A 24272-nucleotide genomic window follows, 5' to 3' on the forward strand; every position below is an offset into this window, starting at 1 on the left:
CTTCTTCCGTTTGGATTCCTCATTTTTTAGTTCAAAAATGCTCCTATACCCCTGTGGGGCCACAATTTTCAGACCAAGCCCAAAATGTAAGGGATCTTGACCCAGTGAACCCAGTACAATAAATTTGTAGAGAGTGGGTCAAAGAACTAGGATTTAGTGCTTAGATAACAATTAATATGGTTTCGGATGATGAGCCAACAAGAATTGAACCCGGTTTGTGCGAGAAAGTTGGTTCTCGGCACCGTCCGAGGAGCTCTGTTCTAGCATATATTGGATGACCATGATTACAGGAGTTGTTGAGATTGCTATAGTGCTTTCTCTTCTCCTTTTTCTCCTCCCCTTCTCTGGGATCTCTACCCTTATTTATATTACATCTCTCCCTTCATCCTTACCCTACACATGGACCACATGTGGACAGTTGATGGTTGTCCCATCAGCCCCCTCTAAAAGTCTTCTAGGGTGGCTGTAAGGCTGCCATAATACTGTTCAAAGGTCACTTTCTCATTAATGCGGTGGTAGCAGTTTTCCTTTAGATATTTTTGAGTCCTTATCCCTCTTGTACGTTCATGATGCTCGTCGCTTTCATTAGAACTTCCTGGAAGGTCATCCTTGATCATTAGGATCTATACCAGATTTGCATTTGGCTTTATCCGAGGAGATAGTACTCCTCGGACTCGAACCACCCATGCTTCTCGGCCAAAACCACATGCTTTCGGCCAAAACCCAAAATCCATGACCCCACAACCCCTATGTTTAAGTAAAGATAAAACTACTGGACAATCTGGTAAAAATAAAATTCTAACTTTCACTAAAACATTACTTAAAAAATAAGATCACTTTCCTGTTAATTTTCAAATTACTTTATCCACTTTTAAATTAAATTTTCAAAATAAAAATTATATATATAAAATTAAAAAAACACAATTTTTTTTCTACAAAATAGAACCACTAAAAAAAAATTTCATCTCCAGTTAATTTTCAAATTACTTTATCCACTTATAAATTAGATTTTCAAAATAAAAATTATATATATAAAATTAAAAAAGCATAGTTTTTTTTTTTTCTACAAAATAGGACCACTAAAAAAATCTTATCGCAAGAGCTTTGCGCGTGTGATGAAGCTAGTCTATATTATATATAAGAGGATTCCCCTCTTTTAATTGGATTTTTATATGGTTCAAAAATACCCTCATTAATGAAGGGTAACTTAATTTAGAAATAGGGTCATAAATGTCAAATAACAAATTTCTTTTTGAATTCAAGAAGAGAATTCCTAAAATTTAGGATATTTTTCCCTTCACGTTCAAAAAAGAAATTACAATTACTACTTATCTCTAAAATTTATCTTTTTTATTTGTTTGAAAGATAAAATAAAAAAAAAAATTCTAAATTATAATAGATGCAAATTATTAATCTTTACCAAAAAAAAAAAAAAAAATAGAAGAGCCTCTGAGCATGCGCATGATTATTTTTCCCTTTACGTTCAAAAAAAAATTACAATTACTACTTATCTCTAAAATTTATTTATTTTTATTTGTTTGTAAGATTAAATTTTTTTTTTCTAAATTATAATAGATGCAAATTATTAATCTTTACCAAAAAAATAAAAATAAAAGAGCCTCTGAGCACGTGCTCATGTGCGTGCTCAGAGGCTAGTATATATAAAGCAGCTAGTGGGGTTAGTGCCACTTGCTTACCTAAAACTCTAAAACCTTTGCATGTGTGCAGACTTTTATATGCTTTTCCCTTTAACAATTATGATGGTGGTTGGACCAGGAAGAGGAGGTACCAGTCAAAATACAGAGAATCTCAATCCTAATTTGCAAATTCATCGATAGACACTAAGCGCCTGTTTGGTGAGTAAGTTTTAGTAATATTTTTTGGGTGGTTTTGATATACATGTGGATGAAAAAGTGTGTAGAAATGTGTGTTAGTGTTTTTAAAATGCTGAAAACTATTCTTGAAATAGCCTGCCAAACAGGCTCTAAAATTCTCTTATTTTTGTTCCTATATTCTCCAACTCTGTAACATTCTCTGGTTATCTGGTACATCATTTTACAAGCTGGTGATTTCCAGTTGCTTCCATGGCCACTCAAACAGCTTCCTCTTCCTCTTCTTCTTCTTGGAAATATGATGTCTTCCTTAGTTTTTGTGGTGTTGACACCCGCAAGATTTTTACAGACTATCTCTATACTGCTTTGAAACAGAAGGGCATTATCATCTTCAGGGATGATGAGAAACTTGAGCGAGGAAAATATATTTCTACAGAACTCTTGAAAGCAATAGAAGAGTCCAAGCATGCGATCGTTGTTCTCTCACCAACCTACGCTTCTTCAAGGTGGTGCTTTATTGAACTAGCAAAGATTGTTGGATGCATAAAGGAGATCGGGTTGACAGTTTTGCCAGTATTTTACCATTTGGATCCCTTTGATGTACGGAACCAGATGGGGACTCTCGTTGAAGCCTTTGCTAAACATGAAAAAGATCCCAAGGTTAGCTCAGAAGATGTACAAGCATGGAAAGTTGCTTTGAAAGAAGTGGGCAATATCTCTGGATGGCATTTACATGATAGGTAACATCTGTCTTTTGCATAGTAATTTTGTTCAAATTATTATCAATATCATAATTTTCAAAACTAAAACTCTATTGCTGACTTTCCTATTCATTAACAAGACTAATCTTATTAGCTTTTTCAAGTCCAATCCAACTAGAGAAAATTTCAGCTTGTCCCCTAAATGTATATTATGAACTTGGGAAATTATAAGATCAAGTTGGACTTTGGCTGAAGAACCTTTGAGGCATGCTAGTCTATTATTGAATTACTGAATATGGACAGACAAAGACTACAACTTGGTAAGACTCATACCAGGCCATGATTAAGACAATTGTGCTTAGACATATATACTTAAGGCTAAAATTTAGGTACAATACCTTGAGCACTGTATATTTGGTCCTCGAATTAAATTCAAACATAAAGTTGCATTAAGTTTAATTGTCCTTAGAAAAGATAACATTGTTTATGTTTTGTTGGTCAATGTATTCATATATTTGAATTTAATTAGAAAAATCTAATGTATTACACTTGAGAAACTACACTTAAGTTTTGCCAATTTGTCCCATATATAATTAACAAGCTAATTGTATAGGCTAAAATCCAAAGACCCTAGTTGATGGGTTGGGCTTGTATCCAAGACAATTAATTTGTTAAAGATGGGATTTTAGGACCAACAGTTGAGTCTAAAACAATATTTCCACAGAGAATTGAAAATATAGTGCCAGAATTCTAGTTTGTATGATATGTTAAGACTTGAATCTTATTTCTTCTTCCTTGGAATTTCCAAGGAATGTTTATACTTAGGTGAAAATACAAGTTTGGGTTGTTCTCAATATTACAAATGTTCTCTTTTTTTCTCTCTTTTTCAGGATCAGATCCCTGTACATCTGGGATCTCTTCCTATTTATAGTTCTAATGCACCGATCTTGGCCGTCCACCTAGGGGTAGATGATTCTTCATGCAAGATACTTGTCTCATCCTTCTTCTTCCCTCCTTTTAAGGCCGTGATGAGTAGGTAACAGACTGTTATTGCACTATTTAGGTATCATTCAGTCATTAATGTAGGATTATTAGTTATGGTAGAGAATTTAATGTGGAGGGGATGGTGGCTTTGTTAGGAAGCTTCCTCCGATTCTTGTTGGGGCTAATTACTATTACCTTCCTCGGACCAACACAATTGGCTTGGTACAACAACTCTTCAACCTCGTCAGTCTATTCTTCCCTCAGCCTTGAACCAATTCCTTCTTTGGGCAATCTTTTTGCTCGGTCTATCCGAGCCCACATACCCATTTGAACATCTGGTGGGGCCCTTTCAGATTCCGGCCTAGGCCTAACTTGCTCTAAATCGCCTTGGCTCCCACACACACACACAAACATATATATATATATATATATATATATATATATATATATATATATATATATGCGCGCGTGTGTGTATTTTGTATCAAAAAAAAAATCCCATACATATTTATTACAGGTGATCTTCTTAACAAAGTTAGGTGTCAATTAGGTAATGTTAAAATGGAGATAAGTTTAACAAGTATCTTTATAACCAATAAAAAATCAAGTTAAAAATGATCATGGTCAAATCACATTTTGGAAATAAACAGATGGGAAGTGTAGGGGCATTGGGCCCAGTAATTTACCAAGGATGGCCTAACGAAGTCTTTTGGGCTAGAAACCCAAATCCGAAGACATCAAAATGATCTTGGAGTATCTGAATGTATCTCATAAAGAAATGCCAAGTAAAGATATGATAAACGAATGACCAAACTACGTCCGAGGAGAAGATGTGTCCTCGGATTGTTAAGCCGAGGACATAGGAAGAGAGGTTTAGTGTCCCCGGGCTATATTATAAAGAATCCTACGACTATGGGAATACACAGTACACGTGGAGGACAATAGTAAGAGCGGTGGAATGTCTAAGGTAAAGCTGCTACCACCGCCCATACATTAAATGCTCTGTAATTGATACACTGACAGCATAGATGGAAGGATGGGACCTGAGCATGGAGTTTGGAACTTGGTCCCTAATCCCAGCGGGCTTTAGGGAAGAATTGATGGGACAAGTATCCGGAATCAGCATTGCAACCATGAGGTGGAAGATGATGAAGAGAAGAAGAAGAAGTATAAATAAAGGGGAAGACATACGAAGAGAAGAGAGGCTTTTTCAGTAAGAAAAAGGGCCAATAGTATATGATAATCAATAATTGTATCCAAACTTGAGGAAATACTATTATAAACTATCCTCGGATTGCGTCCGAGGAGGAACTTTCAGTCTTACTCTTGCAAACAACTCTTTATTTTGTGTCATTGGGCCCAAAGCCCGTTCTTTTCCTTGTTATCTAAACCATCCTTGAAATCTAGATTACAAACCCATCCTCTACAAATTTATTGTAAAAAAGGCCTTTCAAGCCCATTTCCTTCCAGTCATAGTTTGGGAATTTGAATTGTGTCCTTACAATTGGCGCCGTCTGTGGGAATTTAGTCTTTAAGGAAGTTTAGAACATCATGGTAGGATCAGGACCACAACGCAGCGTAGAGTCCGTAGGCTCCCAGCGTGAGGATCACTCCTTGCATCCTGATCACGGAGAGAACCGGGAAGGTAGTGTACATACTACGCACACCATCAGAAGTGCGAGCTATTCACAAGGAGGAAGCAGAGTTCCTTATGAGAGGAATGCCAAGGCCATGCAGAAGGAGATCGACTGCCTAAAAAGAAAATTGCGTCACGAAAGGCGAAGGCGAACTCCTTCGGTCTCTGACCCTTCTTCGGAAGGATTCAAGGATGACAATTACGGGCAGAGATCCAGGACTCCCCCAGGTGAATCTTTTTCCGAGGAGGACAATCTACATGGGAGGCGTGGCAGAGACTACCCCTCTAGGGGCTTGGGAAATGACGCAATGGGTAGGGCGTTGCACCAAATCTCCAGGTCACCCTTCGCACGCAGGTTGGAGAAGGGGAGGTTACCTCGGCGCTTCACACAACCGGCCTTCACTATTTACAATGGCCGGACGGATCTGTGGAGCACGTGAGCCATTTCAGCCAAAGAATGGCAGTGCATTCCAAGAATGAGACCTTGATATGCAAGATCTTCCCCTCTAGCCTGGGACCCGTGGCCATGAGATGGTTTGATGGCTTGAGGACAGGCTCTATTAATTCTTTCAAAGAGCTTACTAGAGCGTTTGGTTCTCACTTTATCACGTGCAGTAGGGTTCCTCGGCCATTGGATTCTTTATTATCCATGGCCATGAGGGAGGGGGAAACCCTGAGAACGTATTCGGACAGGTATTGGGAAATGTTCAACGAGATTGACGGAGACTTCGATGATGTAGCCATAAGGACCTTCAAGGTCGGCCTACCGACGGAGCATGACTTAAGGAAGTCCTTGACGAAAAAACCAGTCAGAAGCGTGCGTCGACTGATGGATCGCATCGACGAGTACAAAAGGGTTGAGGAAGATTAGCAGCAGGGAAAAGGCAAAGCGAAGGTTATCCTACAAGAAAGGAGGGATTTCAGGTCGGACAGATACAACAACAATAGGCCTGCAAGGGATTTTTCCAGGCAGGTTGGTCACATACCCCCACAGGTGGTCAACACCGTCTTCAGAGAGCCAGTGCAGCAGCTGTTGGAAAAAAAAAAAAAGGCATGAGCCTTTCTTCAAATGGCCAAATAAAATGGCAGGGGACCCTTTGAGACGCAACCGAAATCTCCATTGCCATTATCACCAGGAGAGGGGTCATACCACCGAGGATTGTCGCACTTTGTGGAATCATTTGGAGCAATTGGTTAAGGAGGGAAAGCTGAAGCAGTTCCTGTACCAGCCTGATGGGCGAGGAAACCAATCAGGAGTGGCAAACCACGACGGCCCTTCATCGAGACCTCCTCTAGGTACAATCAATGTGATTTTTGTGGCACCTGGAAGGACTGGCTCAGCTCCTTTCAGGGTAATGTTTGTGGCTCGAACATTGGCCGAAGAGTCACGGGATCAACCGAAGAGAATTAAGGCGAGCATCCTACCAGTTCTAAGTTTCTCTGAAGTGGACAAGATAGGGACTATCCAGCCTCATGATGATGCCTTGGTGGTAACCCTGAGAATAGGGGACTATGATGTAAAGAGGGTAATGGTTGATCAAGGTAGTGGCGCAGATATCATGTACCCTGACCTATTTAGAGGCTCGAAATTAAGAGTTGAAGATCTTATGGCATATGACTCACCCTTGATAAACTTCGAAGGGAGAGCTGTCGTTCCAAAGGGACAAATTAGACTGCCTGTACAATCAGGCCGAGAAGTGGTAGACGTAGATTTCATCGTGATCGATGCTTATTCTCCCTATACGGCTATTGTAGCAAGACCTTGGCTGCATGCGTTAGGGGCTGTTTCCTCAACCTTGCATGTCAAAGTTAAATTTCATTCTGGAGACCAGGTGGTGGAGTTACTTGGGAGTCAATCTGTGGCTCGACAGTGTGTCACGGCTGCAATTCTACGTCGACCAGAGCTAGAGTCCTCGGCCTCAGCTGACGGAGAAGCATAGCAATCAAAGTCTTTTGCCGCAGCCAAGATAGATGAAGTGGCGTGTGAAGAATTGGAGAAAATTCTCATAGACAATGACCCTGAGAAGTTCTTTCAGGTTGGAGTTCAATTGCCATAGGAAGAGAAGACGGAGCTGATTTTATTTTTAAAGAAAAATATGGATGTATTTGCTTGGAATGCGTATGAAGCCCCTGGGGTTGATTCGAGCTTCATAGGTCATCATTTAAAGGTCAATCCAGCTGTGGTATCGAAGAGGCAACCACCTCGGAGGTCCTCCAAAGAACATTCCGAAGCTGTAAAAGAGGAAGTGCTCAAACTCAAAAAAGGAGGTGCTATCAAAGAAGTGTTTTATCCTGAATGGCTAGCCCATACGGTGGTGGTGAAAAAGAAGAATGGGAAGTGGAGAGTTTGTGTGGACTTCACAGATTTAAACAAGGCTTGCCCGAAGGATTCATTCCCAATGCCTTGGATTGATCAATTGGTTGACGCTACTGTTGGACATCCTCGGATGAGTTTTCTTGATGCTTTCCAGGGTTATCACCAGATACCTTTGGCCGTTGAAGACCAGGAGAAGACTGCATTCGTTACTCCTACAGGAAATTATCACTATAAGGTAATGCCCTTTGGTTTGAAAAACGCAGGGGCTACCTACCAAAGGATGATGACGAGAATGTTTGAGGCACAGCTAGGAAAAACTATTGAGGTATATGTGGACGATATGGTGGTAAAGAGTAAGGAAGTTTCTGCGCATCTGGAAGATCTGGGCAACACTTTTCAAAAGCTAAGAGAGTATAAGTTGCGGCTCAATGCCTCTAAATGCTCTTTTGGTGTGGGATCGGGCAAGTTTCTAGGTTATATGGTGACTCACCGGGGAATTGAAGTGAATCCTGCTCAGGTTAAGGCGATAAACAAATTACACCCACCTTGGAATCCTAAAGAAGTTCAGAGGCTAACAGGTATGACCGCTGCTCTCAACCGATTTATATCTCGGTTCGCGGGCAGATGCAGACCTTTCTTTCAATTGTTGAATAAATGGAAGGGCTTTGAATGGACCGAGGAGTGTGCGGTGGCTTTCCAACAGCTTAAAGAGTATCTCTCGCGACCGCCCGTTATGTCTCGACCAGAAGTTGATGAAATTCTGTTTGCATATATTGCAGTGGCTAACCATGCAGTTAGTTTGGTTCTTATCCGAGATGATAATAATATCCAAAGACCGGTTTATTATGTAAGCAAGTCTCTGCATGAGGCCGAGCTGAGTTATTTGCCACTGGAGAAAGCTATCTTAGCGGTGGTCCATGCTACACGAAGACTTCCCCATTACTTCCAATCTCATACGGTTATTATCCTTACACAACTCCCTCTTAAATCGATTCTGCGAAGTACGAATTATATGGGAAGAATTGCCAAATGGGGAACTGTCCTAGGAGCTTTCGACATCAAATATATGCCTCGCACCTCTATAAAGGGGCAGGTCATCGCGGATCTTGTGGCGGAATTTGCTGAGCCTTCGTTAGAAGACTATAATGAAGGATCAAGCATGGGTAAAAAATCAGTAGGCATGATTTCATGCAAAGAGCCTCCATTATGGAAAGTGCATATTGATAGGGCAGCAAATCAGAGGGGATCTGGTATAGGGCTAGTTTTGATATCCCCGGAGGGAATTATTTTTGAGAAATCTTTGAGATTGGGATTCTCGGCCGTCCTCGCAGGGATGAACATGAGGCCGAGTATGAGGCCGTCCTCGCAGGGATGAACATGGTTCATAGAATGGGAGGGAAGACGGTGCAAATGTTCTCAGATTCACTATTGGTGGTAGGCCAAGTAGAAGGGAAGCTAGAAGCAAGAGATTCCAGAATGCAAGGATACCTAACCCAGGTCAGGTGTGTGCAATCTAAATTTGAGTCTTTTTCACTATTACATGTATCTAGATGTGGCAATACCCATGCCGACTCATTAGCCACACTCGCAACGTCCTCGGCACAAAGTCTACCACGGGTTATCCTTGTTGAAGATCTGTTGAAACCCACAGGGACGGGTGGTAACTCCACTCAAACTCTTCAAATTAGGACAGGGCCTAGTTGGATGGATCAGATAGTAACATTTCTCAGAAATGACATCCTGCCTGGAGAAAAGGCCGAAGCAGACAAAGTTCGCAGAAAGGCCACTCGTTTCTGGTTATCCGAGGACCAGAAATTGTACAAACGCTCCTTTTCGGGACCATATTTGTTATGTATGCACCCTGAGGCAACGGAGCTACTTTTGGAAGAGTTACAAGAAGGGATTTGCGGAAGTCACACAGGGGGAAGGTCTTTAGCTCATAGAGCCCTTACTCAGGGCTATTGGTGGCCAAATATGCAGAGGGAGGTGCAGGATTATGCGAAGAAGTGTGACCAATGTCAAAGATTCGCTCCAAATATACATCAACCAGGAGGAGTCCTTAATCCTCTATCTAGCCCTTGGCCTTTTGCTCAATGGGGCTTAGACATTGTTGGACCCTTCCCCAAAGCAACAGGAAACAGGCGATGGCTCCTCGTCGGAATGGATTATATTACCAAATGGGTTGAAGCCGAACCATTATCAAATATCAGAGACATGGAAGCAAAAAAGTTTGTATGGAAAAACATCGTTACCAGGTTCGGCATCCCTCATACTCTCATTTCAGATAATGGTTTACAATTTGATAGCAAAGCCTTTTGGAAATACTGTTGCGATCTGGGCATCACGAATAGATATTCCACTCCGGCTTATCCCCAAGGAAATGGGCAAGCCGAGGCTGTCAACAAAGTAATAGTGAGTGGACTCAAAAAAAGGTTGGGTGACTCTAAGGGGAAGTGCGTGGAAGAACTGCCACATGTCTTGTGGACGTATCGAACTGCACCATGAAGATCCACAGGTGAAACACCCTTCTCCATGACTTATGGAGCCGAGGCAGTAATACCCTTAGAAATTGGGTTCCCAACCCTGAAGAAAAGCTCTTTCGTTCCAGATAGCAATGATGATCTATTGAGGAGAAATTTGGACTTAGTTGAGGAACGACGGGAGAACGCCATGGTTCAACTAGCTTATTATCAACATAAGCTCAAACAGGGCTATGATTCTCATGTAAAACTTCGACCTCTTAGACCTGGTGACTTGGTATTAAGGAAAGTTTTGGGCACAACGAAGAACCCTGCTTGGGGAAAATTGGGGCCCAACTGGGAAGGACCGTATCGTATTACTTCGGTCGCAGGAATAGGGGCTTACAATCTGGAAGATTTGGAAGAACGTGTTGTACAACGTCCCTGGAATGTAAATAATCTACGAAGGTACTATTATTAAATAAAAGGCACTTCGGCCGTTTTTTGTTAAAACTACATTACGTTCATTATCTTTGTTCATTTAAGTATCAAACTGAAGCTGGGTATGCCTGGATCCTCGGACCACATACCTCGTCTAAATTGATATTCTTTACCAAGTGTTAAACAGAACCTAAGTTACGTCTAGTCCTCGGATCATCTGCTTTGGGAAAATTAACATTTCAACTGTTTCATTTAAGTATCAAACTGAAGCTTGGTATGCCTGGATCCTCGGACCACATACCTCGTCTAAATTGATATTCTCTACCAAGTGTTAAACAGAACCTAAGTTACGTCTGGTCTTCGAATCATCTACTTTGGGAAAATTAACATTTCAACTGTTTCATTTAAGTATCAAACTGAAGCCTGGTATGCCTGGATCCTCGGACCACATACCCCGTCTAAATTGATATTCTTTACCAAGTGTTAAACAGAACCTTAGTTATGCCTAGTCCCCGGATCATTTACTTTGGAAAAATTAACATTTCTTTTCTTTTTGTTAAAATATCAAAGCTTTGTGTACCTAAGTCAAAAGACCATATGCCTTATTTCATATGTTTGACATAGTTCAACTAGAAGTCCAAAATGAAGAATCAATTACTTAAAGTCTCTCTGACATAGTGATAAACGGATAAGAAATCCATGAGCATCACGTAATGCAGTTCCTGGCATAATAAGCCTACCTAGAGTATCAATTTCAATCCAGGTTATGGCTTTCACTTTAGTAAGAGCAAAAGGATAGTACTTTTGGAGTGATATGATCAAAACAAAACAAAAAGTGAGAGCCATCTAACAAGGAAAGTAGCATTCGTGCTTATATTAGATTCCAATAGTACTTTTGCAATTACAAAAAAACTTGCGAAATTACACTTAAAAAAGAAAAAAAAAAAGAAGGCAACAGCAAAAGCTATGGAGAAGAAGTCACTGTTTCAGCTTAATCTTCAGAGGGCCTTTGGGGTCTTGAGGAGGTGGAAGCTGCACCGAGGACTCATCGGCAATTCCTTTGCCTTTGGGATCATCCATCAAAGTTATTGGATTAGCTTGATCACTCAACTCATCCTTTGAAGAGTCCTGAAGGTCACTTAAAGGCTGTATGTCTTCTAGTGCCTTTTCTTGTGCTGGATCAACTTGTTTAAGAGCATCTTCAGGAAGAGCTAAGTCTTCAGCCAAACCACCTCTCTTATCCTCAGATGATACTTGAGCAGCTTCGTGGGCAGTTTCAGGAATGGTAGAAGCTCGAATTGCAGGAGGATAGTAGACATTCTCTGCTTTCCAAAGAATGGAAGAGGCGTCAACCCCAGCTTGGGAAAGTGCCTCATTCCACACTTGGAGGCAGTAATGCCTACACACCTCGGGAACCTGAGCCTTGAAGGTTTCCGTTATCTCTTGCACAACTATATCATAACCTTCCTGTTCAGCTCGGTCCCTTGAGATCTCGGCCTTTTCTTTTGCTTTTTCAGCTCTTTCCTTCTCCTCAAGGGCTTCCTCTTTGCCCTTAATGGCCTCCTCTTTGATCCTCTCAGACTCGTTCAGGTCTTTCTTGAGATCCTCAATTAGCCTTCGTGCTGCAGAGAGGTTGTCGTTGGCTTGGCGGAGCATTAATCTCTGGTCCTCAGCCTGTTTAGTCGTTGTTTTCAGGTTAGCCTCTAAACCTACCTTCTCACTCTCTGCCTTAACCAGCTTGGCCGAGACCTCCTGCAGCTTCTTCTTCTGAAGGTCCGAAATCTTCTGGGCGGTTTCACGCCTTGACTCCTCGGCCCTCAGGGATTTATAGGAGCTGATGGCAATCTCTTCTGCCCTATGGGCAGATTGAACGGCCTGTGAACGAAATTATAAAACTTATACATACATGTATTTAAAAAATACATGTATTTAAACAAAAACAAAAAAACAGCCAAAGTTTAGAAGAAAAAACTTACCATTGCAAGCTCCTTCTTCAACATCATAAAAACGTTATGGTCCCTTTTCTTTCTAAGTTCACCCATGTCCTCAGGGAGCAAAAGCGCCTGCTCCAATGCATCTGCGACGCATGCAGCTGTCCCCTCATTAAAGTTTCTAATGGACGCGTCCACGGTGATAGCCTGGTCATCCATGGACATGTTAGGAAGCCACAAAGGGGCTCGCACGGCCATCTGTTGTTCGGTTCTTTTTTCCGACCTGGTCTGCACGGCCCGGGCCTGCTTACCACCCCTTTCAATCTCGGGCTCCTTGGGAAGAGAGCCCTTTCCTGCCTCCACCACTTCCTTTCCTTTCGGCTGATCCCTTTTCCTTTTAAGGTCAGCTGTGTTGGTGCGTTGAGTTTGGGAAGGAGGGGGAGGAGGAGGGAGCCTAGTTTCAGGGCCTTTGTCAGCACCCTTTTCTCGGGTCCGATGGCGCACCTCTTTAGGAGGTTCTTGGGCTCTAAGGCCTTTGTCAGCGCCCTCAAGGACATCTTTTAGGCTGGGCTTAATCTTACGTTGAATGCCCATATTATCAGGCTGTTAAGTAGTAGCTTGCGAGACTTGTGTGGAGGGGCCGAGGATGGGAATTGAATCTTCAGGAGAGTGGGGTTGATTAAAAACCTCAAACTCGTCCTCGAAATCGGATACCTCAACTACTCCTTCTTCCTTTACGGTAGTGTGGGAAGACGCAGCTTCACCAGGGACTGATTGTGTGGAGAAAGGGACTATGGGAATCCCAACTGGAACAGGTTGTGGTGGTTGGATTGGTTGGGTGACCAAAGTGCTTTGAGGAATAGGAGTCCCCTCCGGTAGCAGGAAACCTTCAACGGCAACGCTAATCCGAGGAAGGCGAGGGTCGTGGGCTTTGATCACGCACTTCGGCGCTTGAAAGGCTTTGGATATCAGAGTGTAGCCGAGGATCAGATGAGCCGCTCGGAGTTGGCCGTCAGTATGCACGAAAACCTCAGCTTGTAGGATCCTGTCCAACCGTCCGAAATCAACAAGATTAGGATGACGATCCGCTGCGTGTGGATCTGTAGAGTTATCCAAATAGAAGAGGGTAAGAATAAGTAAAAAGACAAAAAAAAAAATATATATATATATATATATATATATATATATATATATATATATATATATATATATATAGTATGTATATAATAGTATAATGGTTTTAAGGGTTCTATATAGAAGCCAAAAAAACTTCACCTGGAGTCCCTTCCCTTGTCGGACAGGGGAGTCCATCGTGCCAATTTCCTGATACGATCAGGAAGTCGTTTTTTAGGCCCTTATTAGATTCAGGCAGACACTGAATTATTCTAACTTCTGGGTATCTAGATTTTAGGTAATATTCGTCTTTCTTGCTTAGGTAATGGAGGTTATAAACCCAGTTCACATCGTGGTGAGTGAGCCCTAGGTTCATCTTCTCATTTAAAGCATCTATGGAACCTAGGATCCTAAAGACATTTGGGGCGCACTGGGTGGGAGCTAATCTAAAAGCCCTAAGATAGTCCCTAGTCACGGTTCCTATGGGGATTTTCATTCCCCCTTCGATGAACGAAATCATCGGAATTACAACCTCCCCCGTTTTTCTTTTTACATAATATTCCTCCTCGTTACAGTACCTAATAGATACGTCGGAGGGGATTTTGTACTTAACCTTGAACTGCTCTATTTTTTCGTTTGAATCCACCAGGGATGCAAATCTACCCATCTTTGAAAAAGGGGAGGGTGTGAAGAAAACTAAAAAAAGAACCACGCCGAGGATGAAAGATACAGAGAAAAAGAAAAGATGGGGAGGGAAAGAAACAAAAGAAACAAAGAGCTGATAAGGAGGGGAGAGAGTATTGAAGAACTTACTTTAAAAAAGAAGAAAGCACGGTCACCTCGGACAGGGTATTTGATAAAAAGAGAAGGTACGGGAAGATGGCAAGTGTGGCAGGTACGTTATAAGGTTACTGTAGTGTGAAGAATTTTGAAGGGAGTTAGTACTTATATATCAAAAGGAGTTATGAAGCGGGCAAATTCTCGCCTTAACACAGGAATCGCTCTCAACCATTGGATATGTGTCACATCTTTGAAATATGGGGGACATAGAGGCGCCAGTAATTAATTCGGGGGCGTTTCGCATACCGAAACATCGGGAACACGCGATGGGTAATTCAATAGTTATTTCCCTGTCAGCAATATTGCCAAAATTCCGCAGGATAAAAAGGGTGTTTTAAGTCGAGATCCTATTTTTTCCTCCCGAGGTGAAGAAATAAAGAATCTCGAGGGGCTTGTAGGGCATTGGGCCTAGTAATTTACCAAGGATGGCCCAACGAAGTCTTTTGGGCTAGAAACCCAAATCCGAAGACATCAAAATAATCTTGGAGTATCTGAATGTATCTCATAAAGAAATGCCAAGTAAAGATATGATAAACGAATGATCAAATTACGTCCGAGGAGAATATGTGTCTTCGGATTGTTAAGCCGAGGACATAGGAAGAGAGGTTTAGTGTCCCCGGGCTATATTATAAAGAATCCTACGACTACGGGAATACATAGTACACGTGGAGGACAATAATAAGAGCGGTGGAATGTCTAAGGTAAAGCTGCTACCACCGCCCATACATTAAATGCTCTGTAATTGATACGCTGACAGCATAGATGGAAGGATGGGACCTGAGCATGGAGTTTGGAACTTGGTCCCTAATCCCAACGGGCTTTAGGGAAGAATTGATGGGACAAGTATCCGGAATCAGCATTGCAACCATGAGGTGGAAGATGATGAAGAGAAGAAGAAGAAGTATAAATAAAGGGGAAGACATACAAAGAGAAGGGAGGCTTTTTCAGTAAGAAAAAGGGCCAATAGTATATGATAATCAATAATTGTATCCAAACTTGAGGAAATACTATTATAAACTATCCTCGGATTGCGTCCAAGGAGGAACTTTCAGTCTTACTCTTGCAAACAACTCTTTATTTTGTGTCATTGGGCCCAAAACCCGTTCTTTTTCTTGTTATCTAAACCATCCTTGAAATCTAGATTACAAACCCATCCTCTACAAATTTATTGTAAAAAAGGCCTTTCAAGCCCATTTCCTTCCAGTCATAGTTTGGGAATTTGAATTGTGTCCTTACAGGAAGCATTTTGAAAGCTGTAAATTTTAGATTCAAAAGGTTATTGGTATGATTTGCAACAGTGCATGACCATAACCATGACACTTATCACAACAACTGATGATGACTAATCTTTTTAGCCTCATTGTCTCATTAATTCACATTTCCTGCAGAATAGCTTTGATGAGCTGGTTTTAAAAAACATCATGAACAAGTATATAGGCAGCTTAAATAGTTCAGTGGTCTATTAGTTATCATCTTTTTTCTTATTACGAAAAAAAAAGACAAAAGAAGTGTACAAAAATAGAAATCAAAGAAGCATAAGACAAATGACTAATAAAATTAAGCTCACTCTTATAACTCATTAAATAAATAACCACATGGTTCTCTATTAGTCTGTACGATTTGCCAAACAAATCAAACCTCAAATAGTGCTATATTATACCCTTTTTGAATTCCATTCTTACTACTGAACGAAATAAGATTGTATTTATCTTAAATATTTTGTATTCATAATGTGGCTAACTTTGTTTCATTTTGCTAAGATTATAGTTATGCTAACTGTTTTATGTTCATAATGTGACGAACTTTGTCTCATCAAAATGATTGCTTTGCTATATTCTTTGTAGGCATGAATCAATAGTTATCAAAGAAATTCTTAAAAGCGCATTCACCGAATTGAATTGCAAATTCTCAAGTACTGATTCTAAGGACCCTGTTGGAATAGACTCCCGTGTGAAGGAAATGTTGGATCTATATTTGAATGAAGGGTTGAGTAGTGTTCGCTTTGTAGGGATTTGCGGGATGGGAGGAATGGGTAAAACAACTCTCGCAGAAGAAATTTATAAAAAAATTTCTAGTAACTTTGAAACTAGCATCTTTATTGCTAATATTAGAGAAGAAACTAAAAATCAACGTCTAGTTTTTTTACAGAAACAACTTCTTTCTAAAATCCTTATGGAAAGCAAGATAAACATATGGGATATTTGTGAGGGAGTCAATCTTTTAGGGAATAGATTATGTAACAAGAAGGTTCTTATTATTCTTGATGATGTGGACAAAGAAGAACAACTAGAAGCATTAGTAGGGAAACATGATCGGTATGGTCCAGGGAGTAGAATTATTGTAACAAGTAGAGATAGCCATTTGTTGAGAAGACATGGAATGGATGATATATATACAACTAAAGGGTTGAATGATGATGAAGCTTAGGAGCTTTTTAGTTGTAGAGCTTTCAAGAAACCCCATCCTGAGGAAAATTATGGGGATTTGTCTAAGGATTTTGTGAATTATGCTAATGGCCTCCTTTGGCACTTAAAGTATTAGGTTTTGCATTATTTGGTAGAAGAATTGATGCGAACCTCAATCGACACGCTTTGAGACCCAACAAACAATATTGAAATATTTGCCCAAGAAAGCTAAAATTCAGATTTTTGATAGAAACCCTGACCCAACATTTATAAGTGAAATGCGAACCAAAGGTATAAGTAACAGACCTTGACCCAATGATTATAATTGAATCATGAACCGAAGGTATAAAGTTTGAACGTCACAAGGAAGAATCCTTGATAAGTTCACAATTCCTGAAGAACCAAAAGAAGAGCAAAGCCTCACCTTTTTTTATTTTTATTCAATAATTTTCAAAAACGTTTACAGACTTAATGGCCTATTTAAGGGCTCCATAAAACTTGACAGACAAGAAAATATATTCTATAATAACTCCTAATTGATACCTTACCATATCAGGAATCAAATTTGACCTAAAAATCATTAAATGCACCTAAAAACAAGGAAAATAGCTAAAAAACGTTTTAATAATAAAAGCCCTAAATTCAGGTAAATTTGGTCTGAAATAACAGTTCCTAAATAGGAAAAAATCTTCATTAACTAATATAGAGCTGGAAAGTCAATCAACTATTAATCCACGCCATAAATTACTCCCAATTAAGCCAGATCAGCCCTCAATAGCTTGGATTTTATTACGCCTTGAACTTTCTTTGGACCAAGCTTGGAATGTCTTGCGTTAGAATCTGCCCAAATCTCTTGAATCAGCCCATTAAGTGCTTCTTTGATCTTCTTGGATCTTGCTCTTGTAATAGGCCCAACTGGAACATGCAATGGATCCTTAAATGCTTGTTGATTCTCATCAAGAATGGATGCATGGAAGAGTGCTCTAGATAAACTAAAAGCAGAACTTGATAGCCGCATTATGGATATACTTCAAATAAATTTTGATGGGCTAATGGATACACAAAAAGAACTATTTTTAGATATGGCACGTTTCTTCAAAGGAGAGGATGTTTATTGCATAAGAGATACACTAGAAAGTTTTGGTTACTATCCAGACTACAATATTGATGTTCTTATGGACAAATGACTCATTACCATTAATGAAATGGGAACTTTGTGGATGCATGATTTGCTACAAGAAATGGGTCAAGAAATTGTTCGTCGTGAATCTCCTAAAGAGCCAGGTGGACGTAGTAGGTTGTGGCTTTATGATGATATCTTTCATGTGTTGAAGAATAATACAGTAAGTTACTAATCAAAACATGAATAAATATATATATATATATATATATATATATTTATATATATTCTTCTAAAATTTCCAATTTTTATAAACTCTTCATTCTTGATCATTTGGGAACAGAGGTAGTTGAAGGCATAGTTCTAAAAATACCTATTCATAAAGAGGCACAATTGAATGCTGAAGCCTTCTCAAAGATGAAAGAATTGAGATTTCTTAAAATTGGTAATGTGCAAGCTCCACAAGGCCTCATTAGAGGTGATGTGCAACTACTACAAGGCCAAATTAAAGGTAATGTGCAACTTCCACAAGGACTCATTTATCTCCCTAATGAGTTACGCATTATAGAATGGCATGGATATCCTTTAATATCTATGCCAACAAGTTTCGAACCAAACAAACTTGTTGAATTCATAATGCATTGCAACAACATCAAACAGCTGTGGAAAGGAACTACAGTAAGATTTTCATTTATACAAATGTGTATTCTCTTCCTTTTCATTAAGGCTTGAGTTTATCTAATTAATTATTTGTTTATAGCAGAATTTAGATGGGTTAAAACTCATAGACTTGAGTGACTCTCAAAACCCCGAACCTTAGTGGAGTCCCAAATCTTAAGCAAATAATTCTTCGACATTGCACAAGATTGTATAAGATTCATGAATCTCTTGGAAATCTTAAATTGCTTATTCGATTGGATCTGAATGATTGCGAACGCCTTGAAAGCTTTCCACACAAGATCAACTTGGAATCTCTTGAAATTTTTGTTCTTTCTGGTTGTTCAATATTGAAGAAGTTTCCTGAGATTGTGGGAAATATGTCATGCTTGTCAGAGCTTTATTTGAACAAGACTGCTATCAAAGATCTACCATTATTTGTGGAGCATTTAACTGGGCATATTAAATTGGATTTAGGATACCGCAAAAACCTTTCAAGTCTTCCTAGTGCCATTTAGTTTGACGTCTCTAAAAACTCTCAGTTTATCTGGCTGCTCAAAATTGTACAAATTACCAGAAAACTTGGGGAATCTTGAAGGTTTGGAGGAGCTTGATCTAAGTGAAACTACTATAAGAGAGCTACATTCCTTAAATTATCTAAAAGTACTATATCTCCATGGATGTAAAGAGTTATCACCCAAATCATCAAATAAGTTCCTCAGTTTTCCTTTAATGCACGGAAGAAGAAGTCCAAATCCCATGGCTATGTTAGAGCATTCTTTATCAGGCTTATGGTCTTTGACCAATCTAGATCTAAGTTATTGCAATCTTTAGGCAATTCCTTATATTCTTGGCTCCATGTCATCTTTAGAAAATTAAATCTAAGAGGAAATAATTTTGTTTTCCTTCCTAAAAGCATCATTGAACTATCTAAACTGTAAAGACTTTATTTGAGTGCTTGCACAAGTCTTCAATCATTGCCCAAGCTTCCATTAAGTGTTAACGAAATTGATGCAACATAGTGTACCTCATTGGAAACATTATCATTAAGACCAGAATATGATTTTCATTCTCAATTGTGTCAAATTGATTGAGAATCAAGGCTACAATGACATGTTGTTAACAATGCCAAGACGTTATTTCATCAAGGTCTCTCTCTCTCTCTCTCTCTCTCTCATGTAAAGTTCTCAGTCTCATGATCTCTCTCTCTCAGAAACACTGCAAGCTAGACGAAGAGTCGTGGTCTCCAAATTCCTAAAAGTGAAATTCCAAAATGGTTTGGCCATCAAAGTGTGGGGGAATCAGTAAATGCACAAGTGCCATCAGATTTATGTAATAAATTGATGGGAATTGCTATATGTGCTGTTTTTATATTCCAAGAGCATCATCCAGTTAACAAACCTGATTGGAGATATTCCAAAATTACACATGAGCTTGTGTGTTCCATTAGAGCCAACGAATATGAATGTACCATATTGAACTTTCCTTTATCAGATGAATTTTGTAAGATTAAATTGCATCTCCTTTGGTTGCAATATTTTCCCTCTTTATTTTTCAATAAGGGCTGGAAACAAGCATTGAATCAAGTTGATGCTAATGGATTCAATCAGATTGAGATCATATTTGAAACCGATGGTCTAGGCTTAGAGGTTACAAAATGTGGTGCCCATATGGTATTTGAGCAGGATGTTGAAGATCTTAAACAAAATATGGTTAGGCCTAGCAGCTGCAGCATCACTCCTTATGAGGATGATTTAGAAGATTCAACAAAAAATACCAAAATTAAGCGAAGTCATGATGACTTTGGTCGGAATGAGGCTGGACCTAGTGGAGAAGGTACCTCTAACTAGGACTGAGCAAGGGACCCGACCCACCCGACAACACAACCCGACCCGACCCGACCCGAGAGGTTTTAGGCGGGTCTAAGAATTTTTGGGTTGGGTTTTGGGTCTAAATTTCGGATTATTTTCAGTTTCGGGTCGATTTCAGGTCGGCGTTGGGTCTCTTATATATGCTATTTCTGAACGCCATTTTTTTTTTTATAAAAAAAACCCTACACTCTTTGTTGGTCTCTCTCCGCCTCCCTCAGGTACTCTCCCAAGTCTCAATCTCCCCCAGTTCTATCTCACCCAGTCCTTCTCTTTGTTAATTTAGTTGGGTTTTAATACTTTCAGATTTTGGGTTTTATTCTATTTGGGTGTTGATTTTCCTGTTACAAACAAAAAACCAATGAATATCCTGTTTGGGTTTGATTTTCTTGCGTTTTGTGATGTGGGTTTGGCTTGAATCATACTGACAGGCAGCAAAACTAGTTTTTTTAAGGACCCTTTTCGATATTTTTCAAGTTTTTAACTACAGAGCTATGTTTTTTTAAGGACCCATTTCGATTTTGTTCAAGTTTTGTGTTTCAAGGTTCCTGAAAGTGTTGGTAGTAAGAGGTTTGAGTCTGTAAATGAGAGAGAGAGAGAGGGGTTAATTTTATTAGTACACAAAAAAAAGTTGAGTCTGTAAATGAGAAAGAGAGAGAGAGAGAGAGAGGGAGGAACTAACAGCTTCTGGTCAGTGGTCATCGTTGATTTCGAGCTTCTTTTGGCACCTAGTAGTTGGGTTTGCGATGTTGAAGTGCAAAACGAAAAAGAACATAACCTTCATGTTGGATGTGAGAGAATGGGGCGGAGTGGAGCAAATGCGGCTGCAAATGAAGATGACACAAAGAGGAAGCAAAGCTTGTGCTTTCTTTAGGGTTTTGTTGGTGTTTTTTTTTTTTTTTTTGGGGTTTGGGTTTTTTCCCAAATGAATGGGGCCAAGGCCCAAACCTTAACAAATGGAGTCTAGCTCTTAGAGATATCAGACATCAATAGTGGACTCGGCCCATTTAAGGACCCATCTCCAATTTCAGCAATAGCAACCCGAGACCCGACCCGAGACCCAAAAAACTGAACCGATTGCAAACCTGATTTTTCGAGTCGGGTCAGGTTTCAGGCAGCCAAACTCGATTTCTATTGGGTCTGGTTTCGGGTCACAACAAACCCGACCCGACCCGACCCAATATCAGTCCTACCTCTAACTCTAATGATGTAAACATACCACAACCAAAGAGGATTCGACTCTCTAATCTAATTGAAAGATTCATTCCAAGTGTGGGAAATTTGTTTGGAAATTTAGGCACACAATTACAAGAAAACTCTGATTGTGAGGAAGAGGAATCCCCGTGAAAGTGGCAGCTTTGATGAATTTGCAGGGTTCTTTTTTCCTGATTTTTGGTGTGAGTCACAATCTCTCTCTTTCTTTATGGAACTTGTCTGTAGCTGTATTTTTTTTTTCTTTTTAATTCATTGGCAATTTGGCATATACTTTTTTTTTTTTTTTTAAATTTGTGACAAGGGCCATTCTAGTTCAGTAATTTTTTATTCTTATTTTTGCTACTTGCCAGATTTTGGATACGATGAAATTATTGAACTTTTTTTGGCAAGGAGATATTATCACATTGCTATCAGGCGAGAAGATGTGTGCAATTTCCTTTGAAACCAGAGTGATAGAAGATATGTGCAATTGATTGTGTGCTCATCATTTCTGTTCAATTTTGTTAGAGAGTCGGCACTTTTGTTGCTCTATTTATGGTATTTACTATAATTTTCCGTAGGAGATTACAATAGATGCATGCCACTTCAATGTGTAATCAAATGGAAAGAAGAAAATTTGGGCCCTTTTTCCCAAAGTTGACCTTCTCTTTAGATTATTTTCAAACCAAGTTGGATGGTAATTTCGGAAAACATATTAGATCAATTTATTCTAACGTGTGATATAGTGCTAACTAGCTATTGCGCAGACGCCTTAGCAAGATTGGGATCCTCACGCCCTGATACTGATCTTATTTTTGTATCCCCCCCTATTGTTGTTCCCCTTTTGTCTTTTGATTTATCGGGCTTACATCGCCCTAGAATGTACTCAGCCTTGGCTGATAACTCTGCTTGTTAGCTTTCTTTAATATATTCCCTGATTACCAAAAAAAAAAAGATATAGTGCTAAATACAATGTTAGTATATATATACATAAATACTCGCACCTTATTCTAATTTATGAGAAAAACTACAAGGAAAGTAAAATCAACTCAATTATTCATGGAAGATTTAAGTCTCTCTGTTGTTAGGCGAGTGAGCTCTCTCTCTTTTCCTACGGCAGTAGTAGTGTTTTGTCCCTTCCTAAGGAGGGCTTTTTGTTCTCTAAGGCAACAAGTTCGTCATTAGAGCTAGTTGGGTTTTTTTGTTGGGGGTTAAGGGAAACACAATCTTGGTTTGTCTTCTTCTCCAAATAGTATCATGGAGGACCTGGCAGCCAGATGGAGCAACTTTTCTTTGTCGGAGAGGGAGACCACAGGTTTTGTTCTTCAACGAGACCAACGATCGGGGGAATTCCTGTTAGCTGCACTATTTTTAACTCCCCGATTGTTGAATATGGAAGCAATGTCCAGGACTTTCAAGCAACTATGGAGATCCACCAATGGGTTTAAAGTCTGTAATCACAAGGATCAGGGAGTGTTATTTGTATTTGACAATCTTGGTGATGTGGATAGGATCTTGCAACACCAACCTTGGAGTTTTGACAAACATTTAGTCATGCTGCAGAGATATAATTCTGATGTCCGAGTACGTGAATTGGTTTTCAAAACTACACTATTTTGGGTTCAAGTTCATGATATTCCGGTTCGCTATATGAACAGACGTGTGGCGGAAGAAATCTGTGAAGTAGTCGGTGAGGTGCAAAAATCAACAGGGGCAGTTGATGACGATGGGGGTCTTTTCATACGAGTTCGTGTCCTTATAGATATTTCTCTACCCCTCTGCCGAGGAAGGTTGATTACAATGGAGAATGGAGTTAAAGTTTGGGTGAAATTTAAGTATGAGCTATGAAGCACGGGTGCGTTTCGGGATTCGGGTGCGGGTGCGGGAGCGGGTGCGGGACTCGGCAATTTTTGAAAAAGTAGGGTGCAAGTGCGGCGATTAAAAAATTATTAAAAATATTTTTATTTATATTTTTAATATATTGCTAAACATACTTTTTTCACATTATATAAATATATACCAAATTTAAGAGCAATGGTAAATAATAACTAGAATACAGAGAATAGGAGAGAGCCTAGCTGAAGAGTGAAGGTAGAGAGTGTGAGAGAGGCTCAAGAAAAATGAAAAGTGAGAGGGTTGGGTCTTGGTTTTTTTCCAAACGGTGCGTTTGCATCTTTTTTTTTTTTTTTTTTCCCAGCCATACGCACCTGTTGTTGTTGTTGTTTTTTTTTTTTTTGAATTTCGGCCGGTATCGGCCGATTTCACTCGATACGGACCGATTCGGGCCGAATCGGCTCGATTTCGCGCGCGTCGGCTCGAATCGGCGCCGTATCGGCTCGAATCGGCGCCGTATCGGCTCGAATCGGCGCCGTATCGGCGCGAATCGCGCCGAAAAAAATGATTTTTTATTGCTAGACGCGGCACGAACGCGCAGGCAGTGGCATCGCCTGCGCGTCGCCGCGTCCGGCCGCGTCCGACGCGGGTGCGGCGGCCCAAACGCCGCGTCCGACGCGGGTGCGGCGGCCCAAATGCCACACCCGTGCTTCATGGAGTATGAGCGACTGCCTAACATTTGTTTTTGGTGTGGACGTCTGAATCACAGTGATAAAAATTGTGAATTGTGGATTGATAGTAAGGTTACACTTACACCCGAGCAACAACAATTTGACTCAACTTTAAAGGCAGCACCGTATACATCAGCAGGCAAGGATGTCATCTACGTCCCTGGGTATTATGAGCCGCAAAAACCTAGAGTGCATGCCTCAGTTCAGGTC

The 24272-nt window shown here is 40.1% G+C and overlaps 1 pseudogene; it reads left to right on the plus strand.

Annotated features, from left to right (window-relative positions):
- The first annotated feature begins 2084 nt into the window (after positions 1-2084).
- Positions 2085-21651, plus strand: LOC142632569 (TMV resistance protein N-like; annotated as a pseudogene).
- Positions 21652-24272: the final 2621 nt, after the last annotated feature.

The sequence above is a fragment of the Castanea sativa genome, chromosome 4 (assembly GCF_040712315.1).
Source record: "Castanea sativa cultivar Marrone di Chiusa Pesio chromosome 4, ASM4071231v1".
In the NCBI taxonomy this organism is placed as follows: domain Eukaryota; kingdom Viridiplantae; phylum Streptophyta; class Magnoliopsida; order Fagales; family Fagaceae; genus Castanea; species Castanea sativa.